Genomic DNA, 18,882 nt, shown 5'->3' with positions numbered 1-18,882 from the left:
TTGCCACTGTTACCTAATTCTATAACTTTTTTTAAAAAGTCAATGATTTTTTAATTAATAATTTATTTTTTAGTTATAGGTGGACACAATATTGTACTTTATTTTTATGTGGTGCTGAGGATTGAGCCCAGTGTCTCACACATGCTAGGTGAGCACTGTACATCTTAGCAATACCCCAGCCCCTAATTCTGTAATATTTTTAAGATTATTGAATTTCTTTTATTTTCAAATTAAAATAAATTTATTTTTAAACTGACACATATGAAGATTTTTAAAGGGTACTCAACAATCTATGCCATTTGACTTTCCAGAGACATGTGAGGAGCTTCTAGTTGTAAAGTACTATTTTTTGGTGGCCTTTGTTTCTTTAAAATTATTTATTAATGCATTATAACTATGTATAATAGATGAATTCATTATGCCACATTCATACATTCATAAATTGATCAATCTCATTCCCAAGTACCCCTGATCTGCTTGTTCTCCCCTATTGATGTTTCTTCTATCATTATTATTTAAAGTAATACATTATAAATATATGTATGCATTATATATGCATTATATAATGCACCAATTTCATGTATACATGCAAAATTTACTATAATACCTTTTAAAAATACTTTTATTTCATTTATTTATTTTTATGTGGTGCTGAGGCTGGAACCTAGTGCCTTCCACATGCTAGGCAAGTGCTCTACCACTGAGCCACAATTCCAGCCCTTACTGTGGTCCATTTATACAAACAAAGAAAAATTTTGTAGATTTTGTTCACCAGTATTTTTACATACTGTCTCCTTCTCCCTCCTTCTTAAGAACTTTCATCTATTGGTCTCCCTTGTATTTTCATAAGATCCCCCTTTTCTAAATCCTTTTTTCCTCTCTCTAGCTCATCACAAAAGGAAATATCCAACACTTGACTTCATAAGTCTGTCTTATTTTGTTTAGCCTGATGTTCTCCAGTTCCATTATTTTGCCAACAAATATCATAATTTAATTTTTCTTTATGGATGAGTATAATTTTATTGTGTATATATACTACATATTATTATCCATTTCTTACAATGATGGGCGCCTGTGCTGCTTCCATAATTTGGCAATTGTAATTTACATAGCAGCCTTTATATTTTATCTTATATTGAACTCCTTTGAACAAATTGAAAATGTTTTAAGATAGAAACAAAAAGTGAAGAGAGGGGTACTCTATCATTGAGTTTCATCCCCATCACCACAATCCATCTTCATTTTGACACAGGGACTCACTAAGCTGCTGAGGTAGGCCGAAAACTTATGATCTTCCTGTGATAAACTCATGAGCCAGTAGGATAACTTGTGTGTTCCACTACACCCAGCTGAGTCCTTCAATTGTTTAATGTTATTAAGACTAATCAACTTATATTATACACTCACTTTTGTACTTTTTAAGAGAGAGAGAGAGGGAGAGAGAAAGAGAGAGAAGAGAGAGAGAGAGGGGGAAACTTCTTTTTAATATTTATTTTTCAGTCTTTGGTGGAAAAAACATCTTTTTATTTTATTTTTATGTCATGCTGAGGATCGAACCCAGCACCCTGCACATGCCAGGTGAGCGTGTTACCACTTGAGCCAAATTTCCAGCCCACTTTTCTACTTTTTGACAATTCTGATGTCAATGGAGTCATTTTAAATTCTATTTTATACATCAAATTTTATTAAGAAAAAGAATTCCATGACTTTATTAAAAATGTGACACTACTACTTATTAACTTAAAACAGATTTGGATCATACAAATTATCATAAAACAATCTACATTTTACAAAGCAAGGAAATAAGAAACATTTTTAATGACTATAATTATAGTATTTATTTCTATCTGCATTTTATGTGATTATGCAAAATCAATGTACTTCCTGGGAACAACTGGTGCATGCCTTTACTCTCAGCAGCTCAGGAGACTGAGGAAGGAAGATCATAAGTTCAAAGCCAGCCTCAGCAACTTAGTGAGTCCCTAAGCAACTCAGTGAGACCCGGTCCCAAACTAAAAAATATAAAGGGCTGGGGATGTGGCTCATGGTTTAAGTGCCCCTGGGTTCAATCCCTGGTACCCTTACACCCTCAAAAAAGTAAAGGTGATGGGGAGTACCAGTAAAATAGAAGAGAGATCAGTAGAGTATAGGAAAGGGATTGAGGGAGAGAGGGAGAGAAAAGAGACAGAAAAAGAGAAGAATGGTCAAATGAAGCTGACCAAAATATTCTATGTAGATATGTGAATAAACCACAGTGTATTAAAAAAAGAATTCCATGGTTATATTAAAAATGTGGTACTACAACTTATTAACTTAAAAATACTTGGATCATATTACACACACACACACACACACACACACACACACACACACACACGGATTTAAAACTTTTTAAAAACAACTATAAATAAATAGAAAAAAAGATCCCATACAGTAGAGGAAATGGAAAAGGGGCATAAAGGAAGGGAGGGAAAGGGAAATTCTGGGGACTGCACCGGAGCCAATTATATTCCATGCTTATATCTTATGTCAAAATTAACTCTAATATTATGTATAACTTAAATGAACTAATAAAAGGTTTTCCAGGAAATCATTGTTGCAAGGGTTTGAGAAAGACCTTTTTTAATAATTAAACTACTGTGATTTGCAAGAACAAAACTAGAGGCCAAGAGATTAATAAATATAGTTTAATTATAAGAAAGTAAAATTTATAGAACTGCTTCAATTAATAGGAACAATTTCTTAAAGTGCTTGTGTAAGCCTAAAATTATTGTGTTTGACGAAGAGTGCATTAAAGAGAATAATGGCCTCCCAAAGATACCCATATCTTAATCCCAGAAAACTATGGATATGTTATTACATGGCAAAGGAGATATTGTGTGTTTGATTAAGGTTAAAAACCTTGATTTGGGGAGAGTATCTCATATACAGATGAATCAATCTAATCACCTGAATCCATAAAAGTGAAAGAAGAATAGGTCAGAAGAAAATCTGAAAGGATTCATTCAGCTGTTATTGGCTTTGAAGAAGGAAGAAGAGAACCAAAAGCCAAGGAATGCAGACTGCTTCTGGAAGCTGAGACTGTTCCTCAGCTTACAGTTAGCAAGAAGAAAGGGACCTCAGTACTACAGTCAGAGAGCACTGAATGTGGTCAATGATAGTAATGAGCAGAAAACAGATTCCCCCATACAGTCACAGTCCAGCAGACACATTGATTTTAGGCTGCTGAGACCAATACCAAACTTATGACTAAAAAATGTAATACATTTGTGATGTTTTAGCCATTCATTTGCAATAAATTGCTAGGGCAGCAATAAAAAAAAACTAATAAATTGAGAGTTTTTTTTTCTTTTGATTTCTTGCACACAGTTAAGCAAAGAGATGATAGTGTCACAAGAAAGTACTAAACATACTGAGTGGGAAGTGCTAAAGGGAACACAGCAGCTCCAACAATGTCCATGGTGGATAATTGCCATGAGGGTAACAGGTAGGTAACCAATGAAGGTGGAATAATGCTTTAAGAAACTATGAAAACATTAGAAGGTAATATCAATATTATATCAGCAAGTAAACAAAAATTTTCCAATATTTCCCTAAAACTCCACCACTTGACAGCATACAAGATGTCCAATTTTTTTCTGTATTACCACCACTTAATCCAAAAGAGCTTTCACATCTATCATCTTTCTGTTTCTTCTATCCCTAGTAAAACATTACCTAACTAATAGCATAAAATAGCCAAAAATCCATAAAAATAAAAATAAAAATGAATTAGAGAAGTTAAGTGCTTTGAAATAAGGTGTCCCTGAGTTTGAATGTAGACTTCACTTACTACTTGATACATTAAACTGAGAAAGTTAACTAACTTTTCTGATCCTGGATGTACTTATGTGTAAACAGGGAGAAGACTTTATTTTATAGAGTTTTGGGAATACATCATGCAAGATGCTTAGCACTTTCATAGTTGCACTCATTAATAGTATTATATTTAACTAAGCTAAACCAGCAAATTTTTAAATTAGAAATAAATATTTCTCATGTGAAATTTAGAGTATCTGATACATGATATAAAGTTTTAAATTAATTTTATTTATATTTTCCTTTTTGAAGATTTTTTTTTCACTTCTCAACCAATATTCTATGAAACACTCTCAAAACAAGTTGGGTATGTTCTTGTCTTAGCATATGATAAATGTAAAAAAAGTGGATAAGAATAATAGGTACCTTCATCATAGAAAGTTATTTCAGCAAAAATATTTCAGTGTTAAGTAGAAACAAAATCATTTTATTTTAAAGTAAGACTTCATCCTGTGGTCTGGAACCAATTTATTGCTTTTTGGAAATCAATATGTAAACCCTTATATGATATAAAGCCTCTAAATAATATAATGTTCCTTGTCCAACATTAAGCATGGTGTTCTATCTTTGTTCAAAAGAGTACCATTAAGTTTAAAGAATAAACTTTATTTTCCATGCTGTATGATATGCACTTTGAAATTTGATACTTATCTCCAAATTATTTCTCCTCATTTATTCCAGATATGTTTTTCTTCTGTAATGTTTTCATTGCCCTTACATCCATCACCAATATTAAAATCACAGTAAACAAAATTTAATTTAACTTATATTTCTTGGTTGTAGATTTTCACAATAAAATAAACAATTTAATTATTTATGAATAAAAATTTTATAAGAGATGAATAAGAGTCTTTCTGACTGGATGCAAGTCTATATTCCTCATACTCACAAGAGTTATAACTGACATAAAAGTGAGTAACTGCTGAACATTTTAAACTTAATATAAGCTGAATGTAATGACATGCACTTCTAATCCCTGCTATTCTGGAGGCTGAGGCAGGAGGATCTTGAGTTGAAAGCCAGCCTCAGCAAAAGTGAGGCACTAAGCAATTCAGTGAAGGTTTGTCTATAAATAAAATCTAAGTTAGGGATATGGGGCTGGAGTTGTGATTCAGTGGTAGCATGCTTGCCTAGCATGTGTGAGGCACTGCGTTCAATTCCCAGCACCACATACAAATAAATAAATAAATGTCCAACAACAACTGAAAAATATTTTAAAAAAGAAAAAAAAGAAAGGGGTGGGAATGTGGCTCAGTGTTCAAGTTCCCTGAGCTTAATCCCTGGTGCTCAAAAAAAATTAATATATACATGGGCACTGACATAATGATAATTTGACTATTGTTAGTTTGATAGTTTGTTTTTAAACTTTACATTAGTGTGAAAATGATATGCATTGAGTAGTAAACAAACTTCCAATTCTGAATTTTATCATTTTCAAAGATTAATCATATGTGGTGTGATAATCTTTTTGTCCAGTGGAAGCAAAAGTACATATCCCAGTGAACCATATCATCATTAGAATAAACAACCAACATTCTACATTATACTGCACTGGTAGGCTGTCGAGTACCCTACCGCTGGTACTCGACAGCCTACCAGTGCTGGATTGTTGACTAGGTGTACTAAATACAGTTTTGACTTATGATATTTTCAACTTTCAAGGTGATTGAAAATGAATTGAGCACTTTTGAAACGTAATTACTCAGGAACGTATTTATGTATGGATTCTTCAAGAATATCAGGTTTATACCACTTATTTCTCACAACTTTGAAGATCTATAATACATAGCAATACACTATGGCTGCCACTTCAACGCATATAATTCTTAACTCTTCACCTGCAATAAAGATATTAACACAAATAACTAAGTTCTTTCTTATTCCTAATCCTGCCCCAAATATGGCTCTACATAGGTCTAACCTAAATATGCTAAATGTCAAGTTGAATGCTTGGAATTCTCAGTAACTCTGGATTTCCCATTGGGTATGAAAATTTGCAATTATTCATTTCTTCCCTCTGGGAGAAGGGTGTGGTGTTTGGAAAAGTGAGAGGGTATGTAGAAGCAAGACTCATTTAAGCATAAAAATAATAAATCTACATAAATTATTGATGATCAAAATTATCCAAAATATCTAAATGTAACAAGAACACAAGCTATCTTTATGTTTTGTTAATAGTGTTTTGTTGTTTTTGTTGTTTGATAGTGTTTTTCAATAACATTAATTGGTATCAAGAGATCTTTAAAATATATGTGGGCTAGGGTTGTAGATCAGTGGTAGGGTACTCGACAATCATGTGTGAGGCACTGGGTTCAATCCACAGTACCACATATAAATAAATATGTAGATAAATAGATAAATAAAATAATAAATAAATAAATGTTTAAAAATATATATGCAATAGGGCTGAAGACAAAATTTTTAACTTGTAATTGCCCATGCCAGACTTCCTTAGATTAGAAAATTTTAAGCAGCTGAAAGAATAATCACTGACAACAAGGAGCAAGTTAACCAATCATAAACCTCAAGAAGAGAAGTGTGCAAAGTTTAAATTCATAAAAGACAAGTGTAAATTCCATATTAACAAATAGCATAATCCTGAAATCTTTTAGACAAGCAGAACAACTGTTTAAAAGAGAGAGATGTCTTTTCATAGTAGGAACATAAAGTGGATCACATTCAGATGCATATCACACATAAAGACTAATATGGAAAAACTATTTAGTAGAGGGTAACTGGGCGAGTATAGGGTTTGGAAACCAAGGCAAATGAGATTTTCAAGCTCAAATGTAATAGAGAAAAAAAATTCCATATAGCCACATTGGTATCAGGAGATTTAAAAAATAGGAATAATTAATTTTGATGAACAAAAGAAGAGATGTTCATGAATGAAAGTTGCTATCTTGGTGAGGTAGTGTACTCTTTGTCACTATCCATGTTCAAGCAGGACATATATTGCTATCTTTGAGAGGTATCACAAAGCAACTCCTTTATTAATTCAAGGGGGTGTAAATTCTCCAAATGGTCTCAAAGATCACTTGTATCTCTATGATTTTTTTCCATTAATAAATGACAAATTAGCATTTGTGGAAGTGCAGACAAGGTACATTCCCAAAAAACATTTTACAAAAGTTACAAACTGCCAAAAAATGTTCATAGGTGTTAGCTATGTTATTTCTTGACATGATTTTATTAGAGTGTGCATATGTAGTAAAAACAGATTAAGCAGACTCACAAGTAAACGTTTGTAGTGACTGTGAGAGAAACTAAACATTCTTTCTAATTTGAAATTATCAATTTAAAAAATTATTTTACTAGATAAGTTTTTTTGTAAACAAATCTTGATATATTCAATAAATTAGAAAAAAAGAAAGTCTTATGAGAATAAAATGTAAAAATTAGAAAACACAGCTTTATAATGTCTATCTTTTGAATCACCAACAAACAAGAATTTATAAAATATGCACAATTTTTTCCCAGGACATCTAGGGACTTAGCTTTATTAATGAAATAATTGAAAGCAATTATTATAAAATACTGTGCTATTGGCACTTAGATTAAAATATAGTTTAGATATTACACCAAATAATTGTATACTGGAAGTTCACTGAATAAAAGTGCTGGGGCTAAAGGAGTCCAAGTCCAGTTCACTAACAACCCTTTGTCTTTTAGCTTGAGAAACATAAAACGAAAACATCTCACTTTATCTTTCTTGCTAGAATTCACAGTGGTACTGCACTGGCTAGTTCTTACCTAACTGATAGACATACTATTATTGACAGAATTACTGATTGTGAAAATGAAGTAAGATAACTAGTGCTAATCTTGTTTATTTAAGTGAGTTCTTAGAATCTGACAATGCAATAACCCCATAAAATCGGCCCAGAAGAACCATTTTCTGTTTTAAAATGGTAAATATTAAAACACCAAAAATAACTTAGATATGATTGGTCTTTAAGCTTTATTAATTTAGGAAAATGACAGGGTAATTTTTACGGTTTGCACCTGTCAAGAACAGAGTCTTTTCTATAGCAGTTCACAATGATCAGGAGATTCTCCCTCAGGCTACAGCTGAACTTCAACCCACTGTTGAAAAGACTAATACAAATGTGTATCACCAAGGATTTTATTTCTAGGAAGAAAATCTCTTAAGAAACCCACATTTATGATATACCACACTGCAAGTTTTCAAATCTGAAGTTGAAAGAAGATTATATCTACCCAGTAAGATCTGTATTATCCTAAGTCTTTTGTCTTTAAGATACTCTACTTCTCCTGTATCACAAATTGTGCTAGAGACACAATCTTAAAAGTGCTTTATGCTACCAATAAAATAGATTTTCCCTAAAATTGCCACAAATAGTCCATCATCAAGAAGTCTGAAAATTGTTGAGACATTTCAAGTGTCACTCAGGGATTGTAAAAAAGAGAAAACAAACTTGGACTTCAAATGCATAAATAAAAAAATAGAATAGCCTTTCTGTTCAAGTTTTGAAGTAAGCGAAATGTTTTGTATTTTATCTTTCACTAACATAGCAGCGCCATCTTATCTATAGCATCAATAAAGAGCTACAGATAAGCAGAAACTACACTAGGTTTAGAAAAAGACCATAAAAAGCCTTTATATTTTTCTTTGCTTGCTCAATTCCTGCAACACATTTTTAATACAATCAAGTACACTTTATATTGACATTTCAGTCTTGGAGAAAGTACCCAATGCTTTAATAAAAATCACCAAATATGTATTAGACAAGTCACAGAAAATAAGGATAAACATTAAAAATCAACACTGATGTTATACGATACACATACAAAATTATTTATATCAATTGTGAAGAATCCAATATTCAAAATATTTAATGTTCACAAATTATTTTACAGGCAAATTTCTAGTAGATCATGACTTTTCAACCAGTCAGAATTTATTTCATTACAATGCAAAGAGTTTAGGTAAAGAAATTTATTTAACCTATGTTTGGCAGCCAAACAATTGTGAGAGCTAATACACTACTTGAGTTGGTAATCTAATTTAGTCTTCATAATTTTTGAGTGAAATTTTATGTTAAACTTAATACCAATTTTGCATGTAGGATGTTTATAAAATATAAAGAAATACTGATAGGAACATGTTAAATATTATGTTTTTATTTCATGCCAATTGAGGCAATGAACTATGATCTAAAATAGTCAAAAACTACTATATATATATATATATATATATATATATATATATATATATATATATATATATATATATATAAAGCTAATTTAAAATCCCCAAGCAAGTATTTCCCTATATTTAATATTTTCTCTTGGTGTATATGTACTTAACAATAAGTATTAAAATATTCATAAAGAAATTAAAAATAGGTAGAACTTAAAAATATATAGGTTGGTTTGAATGAAAATAGTTTAGCCTCCCATCAACACTTCTAACATATTTTTCCATAAAGCAAAAACAAAAGCTATCTATGTGTACCACCAATGATCAATATTTGACATTGTAAGACCTGTGGTATTTTCTAAATTTTATCTTCTAAATCAGTTCACTAATTTGACCAGGTCAAAGAGGTAAATACTTAAAAGAAAGAAAGTGATTCACTGAAAATGTTTTTTACATTGTATCTGGATTTGTGGATAGAATGAATTGATAAAGTATGGTCATATATTTAACCATCCCTAGAAACTAACAAATCAGCTGCAATTGGAGATGTGATTTGAAACTTTTGGACAGTATGAATACTAGAAACATTTATGACCACTATGAATTGGAACCTGCAGATTTTAGTATATTTTGTTTATGATAAAGTTGCCTTTGGTAAATCTTTGGTGATTTCTCACCAGCCATGATTCCTAAAGTCAGCAAGCATATGCTATTTTCTTAAATAATGTGAAATAGCTCAATTAACTAGTCCACCTCCATTAACCTGTCACCTTTGTTAATTTATGCTTTTGACAAAATCTCTTTTAAATATCACATATAGCTAGGTATTTTTTCCAAATATAGTCTAAATTTTTACTTTATAAAAAAGTACTTAACATCTATAACAGATAAAATAACTTATAGTATCAAAAAGGAATATGAAAAGTAATCTGAAAATAATCCTGAAATGTTTTCATTTTTTTTCCAGTGCTTTCCAGGGAATAAGTTCTTTTGAACTGAGAACATAAATATACTTCCTCAGCAGCTTAAAGCCTTTCAAATAACCATATATATATCACTGTGTATCTGAATCTCACATAAAACAAAAACAAATTAAAATTGGCAACTCACCAGACTAAAAATTTACATAAAGCAGGAAAAATTCTTGCATTTTTTCATTTGAAAAATATTTTAAATTGAATATATATATATATAAGATATATATATATATATATATATATATATATATATCTTTTTACTCAAAAGATTTTCTTGCACCAATTTTGTTTTTTAAAATGTGCCAGCTTTCCTTTACTCTTTCCTCCACCAAAATAAAAGGATTGTGACTACTACTTTAAAAGAATGTTTTGCAATATCTCATGAAATTTGTTTTTAAACTCACACTTTATAAATATGACAAGATTTTGTAAAACTCTAAAAAATCTTGGATAGACTTCTCAATGCATTTCAGTACATTTTTACTTAACATACATTTCTAAAATAGTAATATGTAGAATATTTTTTTCCATCTGCTACAAATAAATAAGTGCTCAAAGTATAATCTGCAAGAATTTGAACTTGGTTAAAAGATGTAATATCAAACTTATTAATATTGACATACAACTACAATATAAAATTCTTGATTGAAAGACTCTTTTTCTGAATGTTTCAAAATTATCAAAAATATTATAAAAGACAATTCATGTATAACACATCACCAACATCAATTATCAGACTTTAAGCCATTACACAAAATAAATCAGGTTTTGGATAAATAGAATTTTTTTAAAAATCCCACGTTAAATATTATAGTTTCCTAATGCAATCTCTTAGCTGTACTTTGTGCTTTTTCACATTAGTAATTCGATTAGAATTAAGCACTTTAAGTGAACATAAACTATAGAAAAGGAAAACAATGGTAAAATGTGGCCATGCCAATCTGTTTTAATGTTAGCAAGCATGAGGACTTTCTAATCTTTTAGGCAGCAGATTACCTTGTCAGGTTCAACCTGACCCCAGCCCCAAATTGACAGAACAACCTCTTTTGTTCCCTCCAAATTTCCTTCTTTCAATTCCTCTAGAAAAAACATTTACTATAGCACTTAAAATATTTTCCTCCTTTAGCAAGGAGCTGTAGAACCAGGTCATCCACTACTGCCCCTCACTTGACTGAGCGTCAGGTAATTAGTGAAGTCCTTACCTGGCAGGTGAGCTCCAGGTGGCCTTCACACAGGTACTCTGTGCCTTGTCAAAAATGCTGAGGTCATGTGCTCTTGGTCATGTTCAGGTAGCCACTGTCCTTCCTGCTGGAAGCTGCACCTCTGTGCGTCACCTGTCTTTACAGAGGCACTGCTACCACTTTGCAAATCAAAGAAGAACTAAGAATCCAAGATGACACTAACTTGCCCCTATGTGCACACTCCCAGCTCCATGAATACTCTGACAACAGACAGCTGTGGCCTCATGTCATATGCTGCCTCTGGGCAGTGGCTGCAGCACCTTCCTAAATGGAAGCACTCAGGGTTGGGAAGAGCCACTCAGGGTTGGGAAATGCCCCTGATTTCCTTGCATGCTCTGGCCCTTTCTGTTCACAACTTCACCCCACATTCTGCCCTCTGCCTTTTTTTCTACTTCTCTACTCTGTGTTCTTTATTTTGTATTCCCTTTATCTTGGGCTGACAACTTGCAAGATGCAAACATAGCTGCAATGTGGCGCCAGACTGAGTGATGGCGGCACTGACAAGGGAAGGGTAATTCACACTGACCACAGAAGCACACACAGAGTCATAGCCTTATTCACTCCCACGAACTCACATATCATACAAGTACAGACTCACAAAAACTATTCATGCACACAGATAGATACACATACACACAATACCTAGATATACACTTGGACATCTCCAGACTGGTGCACACACATTCTCATATACACATACTCCAGGCACATGTCCTCATGCACACACAGCCATATTCATGGACCCACACATTCACAGTCCAGATATGGAAATGCTATCGTTTGTCTCCACAACTGTAAACATCCCCAACCTCTACAGGGACCTGGATTAAGCTAGGAATCCAGAGGTCTGAATAAGCTAGAGGTTGGCCCAAGGGAGGGTGAAAAGGTGGCAGGCAAGCAAAAACCTGCTATCTTCCTGTCATAGAAAGCAAGGGGTGAGAAGACCCATATGCCAAAGGAACAGTCCATACACTCTGGCCTGGAACGCTAAGTGAAGGGGCCTTCTGTCTCCTAGAGTTGTCTCCAAGGAATGAAAATGTTGAAATGTGGGAGGAAGTCTTCATGGCCCCAAATTGATCCTCTCATTTTTTGCGGAAGGCTGGGCTCCCTTTGGCATCCCCTTTCCACCACCACAACAGGCCTTCCTGTCCCCAGGAGCTTGACTCTCCTTTAAGATCTCCTCACTGAGACCCACATACCTGTACCGTCACAAAATGGGATCCCACCCAGACACTGCAAGGTATGCCCCTACCTGAGGGATCCTCATGCTGCCTCTACCTCTACACACTCCTTAAAACACAAGAGGTACCCCCTTACCTCCAGCCCCACAACCATGAAACTCACAGTCACACTTCCAGCGCTACAGAGAAAGATGCCCACCCTGGGTAAGACCTCCTCTAATGTGGCGACTCCCTTCACCAAAGAGTACCTCTCCAGAAGCTGCAGTCCTCCAACCCAATGTGCCTGTACCTTTCCTGAGGGGCTCCCAGCTTGGATCCTTTGGCTTGTGTCCCATAGCGGGAGGCTCTGAGCTCTGGTGGCATCAGCTCCAGCATTCTAGCTGCAACAGCAATGGCTCCTGCACTCCAGCATCTCTGGTACTCTGTTGGCGGCATTGTGAGATCCTGAATTTTGGACGCCACCAACAAGGTGGTGTTGGATCCCGCAATCTGGAGGCAGCAAAGTTGCCTCCTGCATTGGAGCGAATTCAATGCTCTGACAGCGGTGGCAGCAGGGTGGCGGCGGCTCTCGCACTCCAACGCTTGCCTGCTCTGGTGGCTCCCTTTTCCTGGCAGTGGCGGCATTATCTCCTGCACCGCAGTGGTACCTGTGCTCCAGTGGCTCCCGTGCTCCAGCTGCAGCTTTGTCTTAGACACTATGGCCTCTCCTTCTGGTATGCAGCGGCAGCTACTCTAGCTCCTGCAGTTCCTCTGGCTACTCTGGCTCCATTTTGGCTCCTCCCTCGGCTCCTCCCCGGGCTCCTCCATGGGCTCCTCCCGGGTTCCTCCCTGGCTCCTCCCCGGGCTCCTCATCTCACCTCTAGCTGCAGCGTGGATAGGAGGACTCACTGTTGGATAAGCACAAGTGCTCTGTCCTTGCTTCTGCTTTTCCCTCAGGGGGTGTGGAGCCATTAGCAATTCTTAAGTTTCGACCAATGGGGTTGGTACTTTTTCCAAACCCTTATTAGCATAAACATGAAACAATAGCATTGAACCAAGAGGTATATATACTTCTAGCTGAGCGCACTCAACAGGAGAATTGTTGTGAAATGCTTGGAGGTAGTTTGCATCTTGTAAATTCAGAAGCCGGGACTCCTTGGAAAAAAGTTGGTGGTGAGCTTCTGTTGTCTACTGGAATGCCAGTGAGTAGAGGCTCCTATCAAGAACACCTTGGATGCTGAGGCCTGCCACTTACTAGGAATCCACTCTCCAAGAGAAGCAGAAAATTCAACTTTCACTACAGGGACTTTTCAGTGTGCTTGTTCATATAAATCAATAATAGTGATGTTGTTTTTATATATAATTTCACACAATAATTATTAAACTAAAAAATAGTTAATAATTAAACACATTTAACTAATTAAAATATTTTTTAAAAACTTAGAAATAATCATTACATGGGGGCACATTCCTATAATCCCAGTTACCAGGAGGCTGAGGAAGGTGGGTTGCAAGTTCAAGTTCAAGCTCAGACCCTATCTCAAGATTTTAAAAGAGCTGAATATGTACCTCACTGATACAATGCCTGTCTAGCATGTGTGAGACTTGAGTTTAATTCCAAGCCCTGTGAAATTGAGAATGCATACACACACACACACACACACACACACACACACACACACACACAGGAAAAGACAAAGAAATGCAAGAATTAAATTTGACTTTAAGTTTCAAATTTTACTTTAAATTAAGTTTTCAAGATTGTCTTTTCTTAGAAATGTAACAAATACATTACATTATTTTGGTGATTATATTTTAGTAGATTGTATGTGTTGTTAATTTCATAAACTATACTTACAGACCATTAATCAATTTTCATATTAATACAACATGAGTTGTATTTGACTTTAAGGTAATAGAATGGAATTCTAGTGCAAATTGGGGGCTATGGAAAGAAGGCACTTAGAAGTTGACTATTGGTATGTTTTGCCTTTTATAACCCAGTCTTATAAACCATCCTCTCTTCTTTCACTACTTACTGTTCTTTAGAAGTGAATCATTAAATCTACTATGCATTCTTAAGAGAAAAGTTAGAAATTCTCTCTCAGTGTATAAATGACAACACCAGGTTGCTAGAAGATCTTTTAGGAAAGGATTTATTGAAATAATCACCTTCCAGAGGCAGGGCGAACTCAGAACTCTTGCTTAGTTTTAAACTAAGAATGGAACATGTACCCAAGTGGGTTTTGAGGTGATAGGAGGTATTCTGAGATGTTGGGTATAAAGAACTTTATCTGGCAGTTTTAGGAAAAAAATATAAAACAGTGATCTCATGTAATGGAAAGGAGACCAGTTACAAAGCCATTGCAGAAAGTAGTGATGGCACTTTTGATTACAGCAGTGAACATTATGGGAACAAATGTCAGAGGATAATGTATGTCTTGAAAAGAAAAAAGTGACCTGCAAATGTAAATGTTAGAGACAGGCCAAGGAAAATAGAATACAACATGTTCATAAAAATTGGAAGCAATTCTAGCATAAATGTTAAATACAGAAGAAAGAAAGCAGATTTAAACAATTTCCAAAGATAATAAAATATAGGAAACTGAAGAATGCAAATACAAAGAATATTAACTGAAGCCGTGGGACAAAACTGGATAACAGAGAGAAGTTGTAAATCTAAAACATTGTTTCATTTACTTTTATTTACTCCTCTGTTTTAAAATGGGTGAGGATGAGATTACATTGAATAAGTTTGAATTCACTTTGGAAGAGCTATATTGTGGAGAATACAGAGAAAGCATTGTTTATTGGGCTGACTACTGATACAGATACAAAGTTGGAAAGATAAGATGCAGGTTAATGGGACATGATTTATTGTGGAAGAAAATCTGCTCAAGAATATTGCACAAATTACTAAATTTAGAGAAAATATCAGTGAACATCAGAATTTCTGCATATGTCAAGAAATAAGCTACAACTACAGGAGATTTTTTTTTCTTTTCTCTTACTTGACTCTGGTATTATTATCTACACAAAAATGAAATCATTCCTTGACCTTCCTCTGCCTTGGTTCTATAAGGCAGGAGTAAGAAAAATAGTAATGCAGTATTTTAAATGACATAATTAATGGAAAACACTTAGGTTAATGCCTGACAAATAGAACTTCTCTATAATCATTAGTCAATATATGATATCAAAGAAAATAACTCTACAAGACCAAAGGCATTCTGAACATAGAAATAAAAGCAAATCAAAACAGAACAGGCTACAGGATCACGTCTGCATTAAAAGTATATTAGTAGAAAAGCATTGGGTCTAACCTCTGGGGAAATATTACTTATCAGAAAAAAATTAAAGAAGTTGGACATTACCGGAATAGTATAAAAAATGTAGAACCACTTTCTTGAGATTAAAATATTTTAAAACATATTCCTAAAAACAGTGTACAGTAATGAACATACAGGTGGTTTTCTATATTTTCCAAATATTGCCATATCTTACAATAACATGTATTTTGTAATACTATAGATGTTAATATTAAATTTATTTTTCAAAATGGCATCTAAAAATATAGTTGGAAATTTCTATTGCCATAAGTTCTTACTTGAGTGATTTGATGAATAACATATTTTCTTGGTTCACAATTGACTCATTTTTTAAGATATTTTATGCTTTGATGTCAGTTTTTCAGGAAAAAAAGCAGGGGGGGAAGAAAACAATGAATACAACAGAAAAAAATACGATAATAATGTTGATGTTAGACGTGTTCCAATTTCAAAAATGTTAAGTTAAAAAACAAAACAAGAATGGGACATGTATAGTAGACAGAATATTTTTTTTTAAATTTATGTAGGGTTAGAGTGAATTTCCATAGTGACTGTGGCATCATTGTAGATTTAATTCTCGATTACAAATGAGACAGAAAGGTGGGGGACAAAGAGAGAGAAAGAGAGGGGGTCACATTTAGAGGATTATTTCTATTTCCCCAAATTATTATGATAGTTTCCAAATCCCTCTGTCACTGAATTCCACAATCCAAACAATCACTTGAAAGCTAAAGGGTTAGCTTTTATTTTAATTTCCCTATCACATATTTATCCAAATAATGACAAGTTAAAAAAAAAAAAAACCTTTACTTCTTGAATCACCCCAGAGGCCAGTATTTTCTTTATCTCTTTCAGAACCATCAGCACCTCTCTCTCAGCTTTGCAACAGCTTCCTGCTGCTGAGTTGAGGAACTTTCCTCCTCTCTGATTTGTTCTATCTGTTTAATTGGAAATAGTTATGTGATTCTATTTTTCCTCATCTCAGTCTCATGCTATAATCACCCTGGTTTGAGGACTCTAGCATGGTGTCCTCACTGGGCTCCTTCCTACTGTATTCTCCAGCCTACTCAACTCCACACATTTTTCTCTAGCTCTTGATTGCAGGTATACTGACTTCAATCACTGACATCTATCCTTATTCATCTTCTCCCTAGGCCTTTAAGTTTGCTTTTCCCTCTCAGTGGAATGTCCTTCCTGCCCCTCTTTTCCAAAAGTTCTTTCTCATCTATGAAGTTTTCTTTACATTTTTCTAGTAAGTTTTCTTTTTATCTTTCTGACTTCATTCATTCTATGCTGTAACTGACACTGAGCATCATTCATTAAGATTCTTATTAAGAGTATAACTTGACAGTTGTTTGTACATTTGTATCATTAACAATTAATAAAATTTTACTAAGAGACTGTTTAGTCTTTAACTGTGGGTGTTAGATGTTAGCATCAACTTTAATATGTGGCATTATATCTAAAGCATCTAGCAGGGTTGGCCATTTACTAATAACATTCTTTATTGTAATCTGATCAGATAAATAAAATATTGTATGATTTAGGATAATAAAATGTGATATAGTAACTTGGGATTATTAAAATACCATATTTATGGAGAAAGTTATAAAATTTAATATCATAATTATAATCCTATATGCTGTTTGAAGGGCAATCAGTCCTGAATACCTTCAGGTTATATATGAGTAGATTCAGTCAATGATAAGTTTGAAGATATCTGGAAATAAATGCAATCATTACTATACAAGTACATACCTTTATTCTAGACACTAGTTCCTAAACAATATTGAACATTCCAATAAAATATTACAACCCAATAAAATGTATTGGGATGTTATGATTAATGTAAAAATGACTGAAAGTATACAGGAGGATGTGCAGTAAGTCATATAAACATATAACATTATTGTACATAAGGTACTTGAAATTCAGCAGATTTTTCTGTGTATGGGGGGATGGGCTTGGAGCAACCCCTCCATGAATACAAAGGGACAACTGTGCACTAAAATACAAGGAAAGTTGGCTGTTTTCCCATAAAGAAGACCATTGTTTTCTTTAATTGATAACAGAATAAATAAAACTGTTCATCATTTATTTATTTAGGATACTTAAGCTAAAAGTTGGCATTTTCTACCATGATTCTCAAATATTGAGAGGTCATGAAAAGACCCAGCAAAAATTTAATATAAAAAAGTATCATAAAAGTATCTGTAATTTGGTGAACTCCCTAACTGATTTTCATTATTTTTATGTCTTTCTGTTCCTCTTTACATTTTCACTTAAAAACATATACATATAGTCCATATTAGCAAACTCTATTTGCATTGGCATCCAAAATTTCAACAATAATTTCTTGTCTTTTTCAATGTTCTCTTTCAATCTAGTTCCAAAATTTTTGAAGTCCACACTCCTGTCTCTCCTCCCCCTACTCTTCCCCTTCATTTTTTAGAAAGCATAATGCTATGTCCTCTTGGTGAAGAGGTACTTAGTAAAAGATGAGGCTTAATGAAATGTGACTAGATATTTTTAAAAGTGTTTGAAAAACACTGAATAGAGGTTGTATCTCTGAATAGTTATTTTATGCATTTACAAATATTTCAGTCTTTCACAAGTATTTATGAGTTTGGATCACAACCAGAAATTAGGTATTGAAGATTACTTTCTTTGAAAGGAATTTGAGTGGAAATATGAATGAAGAAGAAACTTGTCTTTGCTTGATAACAAATTGGCTGTAACCATATTATACCTTTCTCCCATCTCTTGTTATATAATACAAAATAATTTTTTAAAAACTTTTATGTAATATGCTTAAGTAATTAGATTTAGATTTAATTGTAATTAATTAGATTTAATTCTTTTCTTAAAGAGAGAGGGGTGAGAGAGAGAGAGAATTTTTTAATATTTATTTTTCAGTTATTGGCGGACACAACATCTTTGTATGTGGTGCTGAGGATTGAACCTGGGCCGCACGCATGACAGGCGAGCGTGCCACTGATTGAGCCACATCCCCAGCCCTAGATTTAATTCTTTTTAAAATATTCTATTTTTTTGTTACAGCTGGTCACAATGTCTTCATTTTACTTTATGTGGTGTTTCGGATTGAATCCAATGCCTCACGTGTGCTAGGAGAGCACTTTACCTCTGAGCCAC

This window comes from Ictidomys tridecemlineatus, chromosome 16 (assembly GCF_052094955.1).
Source record: "Ictidomys tridecemlineatus isolate mIctTri1 chromosome 16, mIctTri1.hap1, whole genome shotgun sequence".
Lineage (NCBI taxonomy): Eukaryota > Metazoa > Chordata > Mammalia > Rodentia > Sciuridae > Ictidomys > Ictidomys tridecemlineatus.
The sequence above is the reverse complement of the archived record's forward strand: the minus strand, read 5'-3'. Positions refer to the sequence as shown.